The sequence below is a fragment of the Lithobates pipiens genome, unplaced genomic scaffold, assembly GCF_037356315.1.
Source record: "Lithobates pipiens isolate NorthernLeopardFrog02 unplaced genomic scaffold, aLitPip1_a1.2 Scaffold_8, whole genome shotgun sequence".
NCBI lineage: Eukaryota > Metazoa > Chordata > Amphibia > Anura > Ranidae > Lithobates > Lithobates pipiens.
In genome coordinates this window covers 191,320,556-191,337,351 of record NW_027507903.1, presented here as the reverse complement: position 1 = coordinate 191,337,351, position 16,796 = coordinate 191,320,556, and positions in this window count along the sequence as shown.

Genomic DNA, 16,796 nt, shown 5'->3' with positions numbered 1-16,796 from the left:
ATAAAAAAGTATGGAAATGTGGTAGAAAGAGCAATTTTGTTGTCCATGGTTAAGCTTCTCCAACCTCTATAGCTATGATAAAGGTGTGTTTATGTCTGAAAAGTCTATATAAATCAATAAAAATATTGGTGAACAAACTGTCCAATATTAAAATCCCAAACCACGATTAAATGGTTTCATTCTGTTACAGAAGTCTGGAGGCACATACACTGGAAGTTTTTGTATTGAGCTGTTAGACCTTCTAATTTTGCCAAGGACACACAGTATACTTTGAGTTTTGTGTTCTTTCACTATGCATGCAGATTCTACATAAAAAAAAAAAAAAAAAAACGACTCTGTCTGGAAGCATAATTTTTTCCTAAATTCTCCAAAATGCTTCATATTATTGGAGTACATTTTGTACAGTATGTGCAATGTAGACATTTCTGAGGCTTATTTTCCATTCTGGTAATGCATGTTCTGAAAGCTACTCGCAGTAAGGCAGGTCATGTGAGGATACAGTGAGCTAAATGTATGCTTTTAGCAGAAGTCTTAAACTGTTCTAGACAGTCCTTATGCCTGAACAAAAAAGGGAAGAACAAAAGAAAATATTGAAATCTGACACAACTTTGCAGCACTTCAATACCACACATTCAAATCCATTCAAGGACACATAACACGACAGAACAAATTTAGAACAGTGAAGCGAAAAGTACTTACGTATAACATAGTATATAGAAAACCTGTACAAAGTCAGAAATTGCTGGAGGCCATAAGAATGTTTAATTAATCAACTTGAATTTGATTTCATGTTTATATTTCACTATAATTTCTTTCCAAAATGAACAAATTGACTAGGAAAAATATTTACTGTTTTATTTTTGAAAAAGCCAAATTTTGCCTAGGTCTCCCAACTACGTGGAAACATCCGTGCTTGTAAAAAAAATGTAGATATTTGGTTTAAGCCTGCAACACTAGGAATATAAGAATATGGGTCTTGCATGCTGTATGGGTCTTTGCACCCATGTGCCTGAGCCAGTGGTGGCTGGTGCTCAATTTTATAGGAGGCCCACCCAGTCAGCCAACCAACCATCCTCCATCCCCTCTTACACCCCCGTCGCTCAATCGATCGCCGCATCACTCGCCCATCTCCCTCCAGGCCCCCCGCAAGTCTTGCACTTACCCCATCCAGGTCATGGCTTTTGCAGCTTCCCCCTGCATCTCCTCCTGTGTCCCGATGGTTGCGTCTCCTCTAATCATGTGCAATTTGTTTCATTCTGGATTTGTTTGTTAATGAATTTCGACAAATTTGTTAATGCGGAAACATCAGGTATAATGAAAACCCATTAACAAATTTTTTAGAATATTCTAAAATTCTAAAATCTAAAAACCTGAAAATTCACAAATCTGAAATAATAACTAAATATTAAATTATAGGTATTGGAATATCTTTTCAAATTTGGCTGTTAGTGAACGTAACAAATACGAATTTACCGAAGTTACGAATTACCTGAAATAACAAATGCCGTATCTAAACTAATGGACTGTAATGCATTAATAATAATAAATAACAATAATAATAATAATAATAATAAAAACGTTTTATTATTATTATTCATTATTAATGCAGCACTAAACCCCAAAGGAGCTGCTGATTTTATTGGACTTACCGTTACCTTCTTGATTGCTTCTCTGTCTAGGGTTTCCTGTGGTAGATGGCCCAAAGAAAAGTGGAAACTGACACTGAATCCTCTTTTAGGTTATTTATTGAAAGTATAAACAGAGTCTCTCAGTTTAGGGTAGAGGGTTAAGGTTAAGTTTAGGTACATTGGACTGCAAAAAAATGACAAGTCTCGTAGACCCCTTTCACACCACACAGCCCATAGCGTCGGTGGTAAAACGCTGCAATTTTTAGCGTTGTGAAAGCCCTTGTAGTAGTGAAAGACAATGGTGCAGCTTTTTTAGGGCGGATTGCAGGCGATTTCTAACGCTATAGCGCCTGCAAAATGCCCTGGTGTGAAAGGGGTCTTATATAAGAAATCCAGAGAATAACCGTTTCACAGCTGGATTTTCTTCCCCCGGATGGACCTCCTCTCACTAGGCCTAGTCTCTGCCACAGACTTGATGTAGAATACTTGAGAAATGTCTCTTCCACAGAATTGAATGTAGAATACTTAAGAAAACTCTGCAACAGACTTGAATGTAACTGAGGGACATAGACAAATCTAAGAGCTATCATACGGTACCAATATTTCTCAGCAGATCCGGCGATACCGTATGAGTGTAGGTCCATGAAGTGTCCTTCAACTGAGCCTCCAGGCTCCTTCAGAGAAGCCAGCCTTGTGCACAGCCTTCTTCTGAATAGTCCTCCCCTAGGTGCTTCTCCAGTTGCTGGGTCTCGCCCTTAGATGAGATGGCTCCAGACCACCTTTGAATCAATAGTACCCCATATCCATTCAGGCCTGTCCCTGCAGCTGTGTAGCCCCGGGCCAGCTAGCCCCGAGACTTGGAAATGCATGGTTCCGCACACCAGGCCAGGAGGGCCATGGGGCTGGTCTGGAGGACCAGAACCAAACAGACAGAAAATATCCTCTGGACCGGAACCCAGAACTACGTGATGTCAGTACCTTAAATACCATCTCCCAGAATGCACAGCATGGGAACACTCCTACTGGTCTGGTTCCAAAAGAAACGTGGCATTCAATACACCCAGCTAGACTGTGTTCTCACACTTGCCAGCGGTGATAGCGACACCAGTGGTCAAGGAGAACCCAGTGCAACCCAGCCAGACTGGTACTGAAACCATAAATTTAGTAAAATTAGCCCCAAAACCCAACTGTGGTTTCAGGAGAATTAACTTTGAAAAACATACAGCGCATGCTCGTCGGGAGCCAGCGCTACATTCATTTGTTCCGTTCCATTTGTTTAGATGCGGCATTCATTATTTTGGATAATTTGTAACTTCGGATAAATTTGTATACCTTCACTAACAGCCAAATTTGAAAGGAAATTCCAATGCCTATAATTTAATAGTTAGTTCTTATTAGTTAGTTAGTTATTATTTAGAATTTTCAGATTTCGTTCTTTAGAATTTTCAGATTTTCTTTCTTATTTTCAAATCTACGAAGTTTCAAAATTACGAATTTTCTAATTTACAAATTTATGAATTTACAAATTTTCTAATTTAAAAATTTATGAATTTACACATTTTCAAATTTACACATTTTCAAATTTAAGAATTTACAAATTTACGAATTGTGATCATAACAAATGACCTGAAAAACCAAAAATTTAACAGAAAGGAAAACGAAAATGAACAAATTTTTTGGCAGTGTACATGTCTATTCTCCTCCCAGTCAATCAGGCCTCAGGACTCCTGGCCAATCGGGTCTTAGGACTCTCGGACAATTGGCTCTAAGGACCTGCTTCATGATTAGTTGGGAGGAGAAACATCAAGACATATTAATTTGCTAATGCCACACAACTGGGTGGGGAGCCCACCCTTTTTTAAGACAATTAGGAACACATATAAAAAGAAAAACTCCAAACACACTTGAAGAGGCTTAAACTTAAAGTTTGTTACCCCAACATTTCATATTCCTGATATGTGCCTGATGTACCATGTACTCATATGAGAAAGTATCCTGTTCTATTTCGTGTTCCTGCTCTCCTAGTAAAAACTGACCACACTAAGCAGGAGAACACACTGTGGTAAGTTCTCAAGCTGTGCTGGGAACTCAGTGTGCTCTCCTCCAATGATCAGACTTGTCCTGAGATGCTTCCCCTGCACAGCCATTAACTGGAAAGCTCAGTGTATTCCTACTTCTCCTTCCCCCAGCTCTTATACATCTGAGAACAAAGGAAAGGTACTCGCTTATATGAAAGGGAAAAAAAGGTACCATATTCTTCACTCTATAAGACACACTTTTTTAACCCCCAAAAAATGGGGGGAAATGTCTGTGCATCTAATGGAGTGAATATTGACCTCATTTGTAGGTGGAATCCATCTTTAAGTTTGAACCTACTCTTATGTGAAAGTTGTGGAAACAGCCTTCAAACTTGCCAGCTCTACTATATAATATACTCATTGTGATTATACATTTTAAAGCTAAGATCACCAAAGCAGTGCATAAAAAGTAATAACATTATGTCATTTCAAATACAAATTGATGTTTAAATGCCTGGTTCAGTGTATCTGCTTCATCTGTCTTTGCCTCAGGCATGTAAATGCTCAGTACAGAGGGTTCCAATAAATTATATATGCAACGGAAAACAAACTGACAGAGTGGATTACATGAAGCGCTTAATGGCAAGAATAGACCTAATGGAGTTGTTTGTAATCATTTGCTAGAGCTTTCCATTAGAATCCCAAACAAATATTTTTGCATAATGGACAATGAAGCTAATTTACACCACATCCATAATAATGCTACTCTGCGTATTTATGCAGTAAGGAAACAGTGCTAAGATTGTAAGCAGTGGCAGCTTCAATGCTGTCTTTTGTAATAGAGTCGGAGTGCTTCAGGAAGAATGTGTTGTTGTAATCTTACACAAGAGCTGGAGCTACAAAACATGCAGGTCACATGAGCTTGTTTCCTGTCACACGCTGTCAGCATCAATGGCATTGTTTCTGCCAAGTCTACTTGATCTACCAACTTAGATGGAATGTTAGTGCTTATGTGTAGGAATGAGCTTCTTGTTCAGATCAAACGTCAGTTCAACCTAAACCCAGCCTGTTTGCAAACCATCAAACAAACTAGCCAGATGACATTAGTTTGCCCATCTGAACCCTTGGCTTCTGTTGGCAAACAAACCAGCCAGAGATAATGACCATATCTGATTAATGACCCCACCAATGATTACCGGCTGGTTTGTCTGCAAACAGAAACCTGCCAGGGATTTATCTTTAATCATAGGAGTAACGGTGGGGAAGCATTATCACATGATGGGACAATATCTTCAGGTGGTAGTGTCTTGTGGCAGCAGGTTACTATGATTGATGAGGTTCTTCATTGGTAGATGTTGTGATTGACAATGGATTTACATCACAAGACACTATTTCATTTTTTTTATATCAAATATTATTATTAATATTATTGTACAGGATTTATTTAGCGCCAACAGTTTGCACAGCGCTTTACAACGTGAGGGTAGACAGTAAAGCTCAATACAGGAGGAATCAGAGGGCCCTGCTTGTTAGAGCTTACAATCTAGAAGGGAGGGTAGTAATAAAAGTTATCATCATAGGTTCTGTGTTCCTATTGAGGAAGACACCTGGGTACCCCTTAATATAAAAGACTTCCTATCTACTGTACAGTGACTGTGTGTTTGTTTCCTATATTTGTAAATGATTAACCAGGGCTAATATGTACACATTCACGTGGGGGATGAATATTTGGGGGGCCTCCCTTATTTTAAAGGGGACTTCCATATCCCCCCTCACACCTCTACATCGCGTTGGGGGGCAGGATATGGAGATCAGTCCTTGTCCCCTCAGCATGGAGACAAGGTGTTTTGAAAGGGGGAGGCTTTGCCACACTTACTGCCCTTCCCTTCCTTGGCACCCAAGTAGCATGCCTGGATAGGTGCCAGGTATGCATTTTTGGAGGATTCAAATACATTTTTTCAGGTTTTTTTTTCATTAATGTGTAATGATCCTTTAATAAATGCATGGGATCCCCTTATCCCAGACATGCAGCTTGGGTAGCCAAGCAAGAGAATGCAGTGAGCATGCAGACCCCCACTGAACCATATCAGGCCATTTATTTTATCCCCATCTTTAAGTTACCTTAACTACCTTAATTAGTATATAAATATGTACCCATTTTTACTCATTCTCTAAAAAAAATGTTCCATGATGTAAATCCAGCATCAGTCAGGACTGGACTTCCCATTGGGCTTGACTGGGCTCAAGCCCATTAGCCCCGTCCAATAGGGGGCCCCGCGGGCCCCGCCGAGATACATAGCCAAGTGTACCCTGCTCAGCTCTGCTCACAGTCACGCCCTATGATGGACATAACACAGGGACTGGGCGTGAATGTGAGCCAAGCCTAGTACACTCGGCTACTCTCGGCTCCACTCAGGACTGCGAGAGGACCCGAGAGCAATTTGCTACGGAAGTGACGTTCCATTGCCGCCATTTTGCTACACCCCACACTCGTTCTCAGTAAGGATACACTAAGAAGGGGTAAAGCGGACATGTTGTTACATCCACCAGAGTTTTGCATTTTAGACGTATTTATAATATTAAAGTTAGTATATATTGAAAAACAGTACTTACAACTCCGTCTGACTACTTAGATGTTGAATTTTAAAAGCAGCGAACTTCTGTCGGATTAGCAAACCTGTGAGATGAGCAGGTTGCCACTGCTTTTAAAATTCAAGATCTAAGTAGTCAGACGAAGTCCTGTATTTCATTATATAAACTGACTTTACTGTTATAAATACATGTAAAATGCAAAACTCCAGTGGGTGTAACAATCTGTCCGCTTTACCCCTTCTTAGTGTATCCTTACTGTGGACGAGTGTGGGGTGTACCAAGATGGCGGTGACAGAACGTCACTTTCGTAGCAAACTGCGATGGGTCGCCAAATATGTCGTTACACCGCCGAGAGGACCCGAGAGCCGATGAGAGGATCTGAGAGCCACCGAGGTACACAGGACTCTGCATCTTGGCGGCGCCACTTTTTTAAACTTCAAGACTGCAAAGACAAGGCTGCAAATGACACTGGGGCAAGGCTGCAAATGACACTGACAAGGCTGCAATGACACTGGACAAGGCTGCAGATGGACACTGATAAGGCTGCATTGATGGGCATTTAAATGTAAGTTTTTTCCTTAAACTTCCCTCCTAAAAGTTTATTTCCTTAAAATTCCCTCCTAAACTTGGGGTGAGTGTTATATGCCGGAGCGTGTTATATGCCGATAAATACTGTAATTTATAGAAGGTAGGGCCCGAAAGTGACTTAAGCCCAGGGGCCCCCGCCACCCTGAGTCCTGCCCTGCCCACCACCTGACAACGTTGCCCTGTCATATGAGCAAACTGAGCAAAGTTCGGTTCACTGCACATATGCCAAACACTTGAAAATATTTTCAAACCCTGAAGATAGTAATTGAACCACCTGAAATCTATAAGAGCAGAATCTTGTGATTGTGTCTGTCCTTTTTCCAGTCCAAATTCCAAACTTTTGGGAAAAAAAAAGACCAAAAGTAGTTGTGTGTTGCCATGGGGGGGAGGGGCGGCGTGTACCAATGCAAAAAAAAATATTCTTCAAAGTATCTTTCTGCAAAAAGTGTGTCTTTTCAAAAAAGTTTTAAAATGTTTACATTAAAACAGCACAATTCCACCCCTGGACCCACTTTGAGGTTCCTATTTAAGTTGTCTCTGGGGAAAAAAAAGTGTCCATTGTCCTGTTCCTACCCATATCCCCTTACTCGCTTATTCCATCCTTTCCTCTTTTTTACATCTTTCCTCTGTCTTCTTTAGTCCAATGTTCATATCCCTCCCTTTTTTTACTGCCATATTTTCTTTTGTTTGTCTCAAGCTACAATACCTCTTGGAACATGCTGTAAGAACAGAATTATAGACTTTTGTCCAGTAAGCCATTACCTTTTAGATACATGTGTTTATTATAGTTTAATAGGAGATTACAAAGAATAATATTCCACACAATTTGTTAACCAGATAGTTACCTTTCCTTTTCTTACTTATTGTTAGCCCTGTTACTTCTCGCTTTATTGAAGGCGACTCGTTTTTTTGTTTTTTTTTGAGATTTCTGAACACCTGACTATTCTCATGTGTAAAGACTATAATATAAATGCTGTATTGTATTGTATCAATGAAAAACTCTCCAATAAAAATCACATAAAAAAAAATACCGTACAGTTCAATTCCTTAAAAAAACAGGCTTGAGGGTTGCCTTAAACCTGCAAATGAAGCCGCGCACCTGCAAGATGCACTCCATGTGGTACATGGGGTACCAGCCAAAATCCATACCATAGCCTCATCTGAGGTGACCCTCCATATACCCTCAACATGCGGGGTCATCTTGCCAGGGGGGGCCATGCAAAGCACCCTGCCCCCATGCTGATGGGGACAAAAACCTCTTACATACCTGTCCTGATGGATGAGGGGGTCTGTGTGGGTGGGTTCTTCTGAATCTGGAAACCATATTAAGAATAGAGGGCCCTCCAGATATCTGCCACCCTACAACCATGAGTAAGGGATACATAATGCCCCATGCTACTCATCCACAAAAAGATACATAATAAATAAACATAAACATGCCATAGATAAAGGATTTTAATTAAAAGATATGTCCCACTATGTCAAAAAAATAATTTCCAACAAAATATCCAACTAATATTGACTAAATACAGTCATGACCAAATTCGATCAGTAATGTTAACTGGGATGTCTGTCCACCCGTCAACCTGTTATCAATGTGGAACAAGCCAGCAGGTGGAAAGTCATTTATTTAATGGTGGTTGCGATACTGCTACTAAATGAATGACTTTGGCTGTTCTCACAGATCATCCCAGCCTGTATTGACAGCAAATGATCTGTGAGCATTACTGCTATCATTTCAGAATTGGCAAAATGCTAGTAACAAAACTACGGGTTTGTTGTAAGTGTTTCCTTGCAAACCAATCATATTCTCAAATCTTTAAAGTAAAAAAGTAGATTGCAGTATTCCTATTTAAATGCACTTACCTCTGCAATGAAATTACAAGAAAATAGGGATTTAAGGCAAAGTAGCAAATCTCATATCTTTAATTTGACTGATCTGATTATACCAGCAGTTTCCTATTGTGTAATAATACTATTGTACCTGTAGCGCCCTCCTATGTAGGTGCTAGCGGAAAGTTTAGTTTTTGATCCTTCTGCTTACCAAGATCATGGTCAGGTAAAACTTGCCTACCAGGGAGCAGGATCTATTGGTTAGGTCAGCTCATTGTACTCAGGTGCAGGGCATCTTGTTCTGACTATCCCCCATTTATCCAATAGAGAGGTATATTGGACATTGGTAGGGGACCTGGCAAGTAAGTGCACTGGCTTTATTACAGCCCTGGCAATTGGCAGACTAAAAGTGCTGCATTGCATTGTGGGATACTGTATAAAAGCTCAGAGTACATGTGCTCCGGGGAGTTGAGCCAGGGAACAGAGCCTAGGAGGGAGAGGGGCAGCTGCCCTCTCCTCCACAGAGGAGGCTGTGCGGCCCTGGGTGGTCGACCTAAGAGCCTAGAGAGAGAGAAGCTGAACCCACAGGTCCTGCAGAACTGACTGGAAGGATCTGATTATGCCTACTGTGAGTACAGATCTGTGTCTTTGGGGCCTGTAGAATGAGGGCCACCCCCTTCAACTAGAAGAGTCAGTGGACAGGTGTCAGTAAAGGGGATGCTAGAGTGTGTCCTGAAGATAATTTAGTGCATCAAGTCTGCTGCTAGTGAGAGCAAGAAGACTTAACCCTTCCATACATGCGGCTGTATGGTTCAAGCAGTGTGTCTGCTTCCACAGATAATCTGGTGAGTGAGAGTTGTCCTCATCTATTGTGAATAGTTCATGTTGGAGTATCCCACTCATCACTTCTTGCATTCAAGTTCCAAATAAAATGTAAAAACCCAAATACCCTGGTCTGTTCTTTGAGTAATGAGCAAGCGGGAGTAAGGGTGAAACAAGTGGGAGCTCTTAGCAAGCAAGCAGGAGCTCTCAGCAACCCAGAAAAAACCCTTAGCAACATAGTGGTTAATCCTCGGTAACCAAGCAGAACCCATAGCAACATAGTGGGGAATCCTAGCAACCAAGCGAGGACACTCAGCAACGTAGGGGGAGCCCCGTGTACCTAAGGGGGAAACCCTCTGTTCCTGAATGGGAACCATTGGCAACCAGCTGCAGGTAACCAGGACAAGACTTATGAATTCAACATTCAGCCAGCCCTGCGGAGACAATGCTACATACCCAAATGATGAAAAACATCTAAACTGACTACTAAGACCAGCCATACACAGAGAAAATGTATTTTTCTGCAACCATGGGTTGCATTAAAAAGAAAATTTGCTTGATTCCCCCATCAACACAGACAGTGTTGATGCGGTAATCCCTCCTGCCGGGCCATTGTCTACTCCCGGCAGGGGGGGCAGGAGAAGCCATCCCCGCTGGGAGAAGACAGTGATTATTGCTAGCAGGCAATAGCAGCCGCTAGTGATAATCGCAAGAGAATCCGGCAGGCTGGTTGTACGTAAGTTGATTGATCGATTCCTACTGAATCGGCCAAGATTCAAACCATGTATGACTGGCCTAACTTGACTGCTCATTTAAGCGTGAACTATTTTCTAGTTAAGAATCAGAGGTAAGTGTATCAAGACAAGTTTATATTTCAGCTTTTGCTGTTCTAGCAGGACAAGTAACCCCCTGTCTAAAGATTAACATCTTCATGTGAAATACTGGAAAGCAGATTATAAGGCCTGGGTCAAATTGTTATTTTAAATAAAATTTATATTCAGATACATTAATTTCTCAAAGAAGAAAAGAATAAGTAATGCAGATTCTGTTAACCTGACGGGGTTCAACTGAGCAATTTGCAATGTACGGGAGTAACATGAAAAGCTTAAATGTAAGGAACGTACAACCTCTCAGCAGTCATGAATGCTTCCTTTGGTTTGTATTCATCATGTAAGACTAAGAGGTTTTATTTGTTTTGGAAATGAAAAAGCACTTTGCTCGCAAATTCCCATAAACAGCTGGCTGAGACAGTGGGAGCTAATCCAAATTTTAATTATTTTGCCAATGTTCCAAAAGTCTATTACGTTCAATAAGAAATGTGTACTGGAATTGCAAAAATCCAAACATATTTTGGGGACTAAATTTGTAAGCTCAGAAATGATGGTAAAGGAAAGAATAATGTGCCAGCTACTGTATAAAAAGTGGAACAGAAATTCAAGCCCAAAACAAAAATATAGTTCAGTATAGAAAACCTAACCAAGTGCATTGACCATTCTTAATGGTTTCCCATTTCAAATGATTCAGCCTAGGTTCTACCAATTGTCACAAGACATTGGGAGTAGATACAGTATTGTACGAAAAACTCTCAGTAGGCAAGACACATTTACTATGCGGTAAATATATATTTTTTGGGTAGAGGGAAAGGAGGCAATGATATCACTTAAAGGTTCAACTTTTAATATAGTATCTAAAGCTGTCCATACACAGTTAAAGTGTTTGTAACCCTAACCATTATAACAGGTTAGACAGCACAGTGCTTGTGCTGTCTAATCTACCCCGTAAAAAACCTGGCTGATCCTGCCTGGTTCCACCCTCCCCCTTGTAAACTGACAGCTTCTAAAAAAAAATTGTCATGGCGGATTCTAATGCCCCGTACACACGAGAGGACTTTTCAACATCCAAAGTCCGAAGGACCGAGTCCGTCAGACTATCCGATCATGTGTGGGCTGCAACGGACTTTTGATTCGCCAAAGTCTGACGGACTTTAGAAATGAAGCATGCTTCAAATTTTCCCGAAGGAACTCCGCCGGACCCGGTCCCCTTCGAAAACTCCGCTCGTGTGTATGCTACTCCGACGGACTAAAACCGACGCTAGGGCAGCTATTGGCTACTGGCTATGAACTTCCTTATTCGAGTCGGGTCGTACGTCATCACGTTCGAATCCGTCGGAGTTTAGTGTGATCGTGTGTGGCCAAGTCCGTTCGGCCGAAAAGTCTGTCAGAACTCCGGCGGAACTCTGGCGGAACTCCTTTGGAAGTCTGTCGGACATAAGTCCTCTCGTGTGTACGGGGCATAAGAGTTTCTGGAGAGCCACACCGAGGCTCAGTCCCCACGTAGACACTAGCTAGCCATCATTAAAGTGATTGTAAAATCTCTTTTTTTTTAGTTAAAAATAACAAACATGCAGTAGTTTTGCACAGAGCAGCCCAGATCCTCCTCTTCTTGGGTCTCTCTTCTGTGCTCCTGGCCCCTCCCTCCTGTTGAGTACTTCCACAGCAAGTAGCTTGCTATGGTGGGACTCGAGTCGAGCTGCAGCACTCCGTATCCATTCAGACACAGAGCTGCGGCCCAGGCTGCCCCCTCTCTCTCCTCACTGGCTAACTAACTCTGATTGACAGAAGTCGGAGTCAATGGCGCTTCGCTGTTGTCTCAGCCAATGAGGAGCAGCTGAGTCTCTCGTGCAATATCGCTGGATCTAGATGGGGTTCGGGTAAGTATTAGGGGGGCTAAGAATGCATTAAGATAAAAAAAAAACTCTGCCTTTACAGCCACTTTAATATACAATGAAGGAGGGCAGTTTCAAAATGTGTAACCCTTTGTTAGGACAGACAGTGTTTCAATCTAGTTGAATTGTATAATGAATAACTGCAAACACAGTACATACAGAGTTAATTCTGTTAAACACTATTCCACAGCCTGCATCACAAATCAGGGAGAACATGTACTGAAAGGGTTTCTAAACATGTAAAAAGCACTTAAAAACTTTTTTAAGTTATGATATATTAATGGGAAAACGTAACACCTACAAAGTAGGTGTTATCCCAATTTGTCTGCTTTCAATAATATTGCTCCTCCTTTCCCACAACTGCAGACATAAATATATATTTTATGTTATGAAGTGGAGAAATACCCTAATTTTCTCACTTTTCTCACTTAGGCGCAAATTTCTTATTGTCAGCTGTAAGCAGCCTCCTTGGATACTCACGTCATGCATCCCAGGAGGCTTTGAGGCAATCTTTAAAACACTGTGCATGAGCCCCTGTGAAGAAATATCTTAATTTTGCATCAAGGTACCATGGGACATGTAGTCCATTGAAATATAAACAGCAGAGGAGAAGCTGCAAAGCATGAAAAGAAACAAGTATGTTTATATTGTATTGCCAACAATAACTGTTGTATCGCTATTCCAATGCAGATGTTATCAAATTAAAGTGTATAGTGTGGCCATGAAACTCATTTAACTCTGTCAAGTGTCTTCTTTTCCAACATATGTGTAGGTCCAAATGTATGACATTAACACAAAGACCCATTCAAATATAAGAATTTGTCTGGGAAATTCAAAACACTACAAGCTGAATAATATTTAACAAACTTTACTAGATATGTTTTATGAGAAATAAAACTATTTTTAGACATGTGACTATTAATCTTCTGGGTGACATTAAAATGGCTTACAAAAAAAAGAGATTCTGTTACCTTAGAGTATGTTTTGCAGCACAGTAATTATGCTGGGTAATTTGGCCCTCTGTATCACATTAAATACCTGATTGATCCAGCCCGGTTCTGCTCTCCTCTCTGTAACTTCACCATGGTTTATTATGGCTGCTGAGCCCTGACACCGTAGTCAGTTTACATGCCTCCGTCATCTGCAGCTCTCCTCTATCCCCCTATCCCCCCCCCCCTCATGACAGTGCTGTTCTGCTCCCCACCCTTTCCCTTCCCGTTGCTATCATAATTGTTATATATTCATGCAATCCCCTCTGTTTAATAGGGACATGTGCCCCAGTGTATTTGTTTTATTAAAAATATGACGATTTCTACGTTTTTTTCACAGCACCTCCCGGTGCTCATGTGACTGCTCGCCTCTCTCCTCCCCTCCTCCGCGGCTGATGTCAGAGGGAGTTCTCAGCCCCCCCCCCCTCCCACTGTAGTTGTCAGCCCAGGAGAGAGGCAAGCAGTAATGTGAGCGCGGGGGGGGGGCACTGTCAAATATGGTAGAAATTGTCATATGTTTTAATAAAACACATAATAAAATCGTCATACACTGGGGCACATGTCAGTAATAATTAGAGGGGATTGTATGTTCCTAAACAAGTGTCTTTACAACCACTTTAATTTGCCAAATGTGGCACACATGCCTTAGTTTACTGACCCCTGATAGGACAAGGGGTATGTTTAAAGCATTGAATCTACTATTTACCAAACTTTCACTGCAGGTGACTTTTTCAGGTGCATGTGTTTTAAATGGCAGCGATTGATTCACCACCAGTACAGTTGGACATAAAAAAAAAATGCTGAACAATAAGCTATCGGGTTTCTAGAATGCAACCTGCGCATATTGGAATATATTAACCACTTAAGGCCTGGAAGGATTTTCCCCCCTAATGACCGGGCCATTTTTTGCGATACGGCACTGCGTTGCTTTAACTGACAATTGCACGTCATGCGATGCTGTACCCAAACAAAATTGGCGTCTTTTTTTTCCCACAAAGCTTTCTTTTGGTGGTATTGTATCACCTCTGCAGTCTTTATTTTTTTGCGCTATAAACAAAAAAAGAGAGACAATTTTGAAAAAAAAAACGATATTTTGAACTTTTTGCTATAATAAATACCCCCCAAAAAAATGTAAACACATTTCTTCTTCAGTTTAGGCCAATATGTATTCTTCTACATATTTTTGGTAAAAAAAATTACAATAAGCGTATATTGATTTGGTTTGCGCAAAAGTTATAGCATCTACAAAATAGGGGCTAGATATACCGATGGCCTATCAATGAAGAAAATGAAAAGTATGCTAAATACAGTGCACCATCATCCAAATAGTATGTTATATATATTAGTAACTCTGGTCCTCCACCAGAGGGACATTGTTGGTATAGAAATCATGAAAAGCCAATATAAAAAAGAATATTTTTATTTAGAAAATTCATAAACACGTAAAAACATATAGAAAAGTAATAGCTAATAAAGGCGGTAAAGTATTTAGACTAGTTTTCGCTTTCTATAGCTTCATCAGGAAATACAGACATCAACGGCGTAGTAGTCCATTACAAAGCTCAGGTACTGCAAAATGTCTCCACTGGCGACTGGGGGTGGTATACTAGCCACAGTCAGGCCAAAGTCTTGGTGGTTATCAATGTAATTGGGACCCGGAGGCAATATAGATAACACCCAAAATAAGATCTGGATACAGCCATAGAGCACATATACCGGAGAAGAAAAGCAATTAAATGCTTGGTTGTGCCTGAATTGGCAACTGATAGTAGGTGTGTGTAATGGAGATCCGGGTCAGGCGGCTAGTATACCACCCCCAGTCGCCGGTTTATGTTTATGGATTTTCTAAATAAAAATATTATTTTTTATATTGGCTTTTCATGATTTCTATACCAACTTTGCACCGCAACAGTCCGCTTGCTCCTTTGCTCCGCTTGCTCCTTTTCGATACAATGTCCCTCTGGTGGAGGACCAGAGTTACTAATATATATTCCAAAATAGGGGATAGATTTATGGCATTTTTTTTACTAGTAATGGCAGTGATCAGTGATTTTTAGCGGGACTGATCGGACATTTTTGACACTTTTTTTGCATCATTGACATTTATACAGCGATTACTGCTATAAAAATGCATGATTACTGTGTAAATGTCACTGGCAGGGAAGGGGTTAATACTAGGGGGCGGTCAAGGGGTTACCTGTGTTCCCTCATGTGTATTTCTAACTGTGGGGAGAGGGGACTGACTGGAGGAGGAGACAGATTGCTGTTCCTAATTACTAGGAACAGCAGATCTGTCTCTACTCCCCTGTCAGAACGGGGATTTGTGTGTTTACATACACAGGTTGCCATTCTGGCTCTCATGCCCGCGATTGCGGGTGGCCGGCAGACATCGCGGCGCCTGGCCATCCTGCTTTGGCTCTTAAAGGAGCCGACATACAGGTATGGCCATTTGCGGGAATGAGCTAACCTGCCACTGTATAATGACGGTGGCTGGAGAGCAAGTGGTTAATATTAGTATAAAACTGTGTAAGGGAGGGCCATGATACAGTCATAAACACAGATAATTGGTCAGATGGCCTCTGTCAACAACCTTTTGAATATATTTGAATGGGGAATATCATATCAAACAAATCAAGGTCATACATGACTACGCCAGAGCATACAGAAGGGGAGATAGCAGTCTCCCACATCCTGGGTGAGAGGCCCATCTGATATACTCTTTGTTTGATATCACTGTACATAAAATTGGATGCTGAACAATAATCGGTTTCAAGAATGCAACCCGCACATACTGGAAGATATTAATATTAGTATAAAACTGCGTGTAAGGGAGGGCCATGATACAGTCATAAACACGATGGCCATTGTCAACACCCCTTTGATCACAGAAAAAAGGGAGATGCCAGGACAGTTTGACAGTTCTTATGTACCAACATCCAAGGAACATTTGTCAAGTTATGAGAACCAATTACACCTTGCTCATTGACTGAATTCTGCTGAAATCAGGACATTGCAAGTATTCTTCCATTTTAACTCTTTTTTTCTCTGTTGTTTTATTGTCTCTTTATTTCTGTGTAACACCTTTTTCTGTAAATATTGTATTTGCACCATTTTTGAATAATTAAACCCAATTTTGAAAAGTGTTAACATTGTCTCCAACGCTATTATTGTGAACTAAATAGAAGCCCTGTCTCTTGAAGAGTGCTACTGTATAGTATAACTCCCCTGAGCATACCTGTCTGTACAGACACTGTGTGTTACAGACGTTTATTCTAAAATCATAGTCTGTATTGCTAAAATTGTGCGTTTCCTCCTTCTCTGTCAAAAAGGTGGTGGTGGTAGCTTAACCACTTCAGCCCCGGAAGGATTTACCCCCTTCCTGACTGGACCATTTTTTGCGATACGACACTGTCGCTTTAACTGACAATTGCCTGGTCATGCAACTCTGTACCCAAACAAAATTGAAGTCCTTTTTTCCCCATAAATAGAGCTTTCTTTTGGTGGTATTTGATCACCTCTGCAGTTTTTATTTTTTGCGCTAAACAAAAAAAGCGTAAATTTTGAAAAAAAACTAAATATTTTTTACTTTTTGGTATAATAA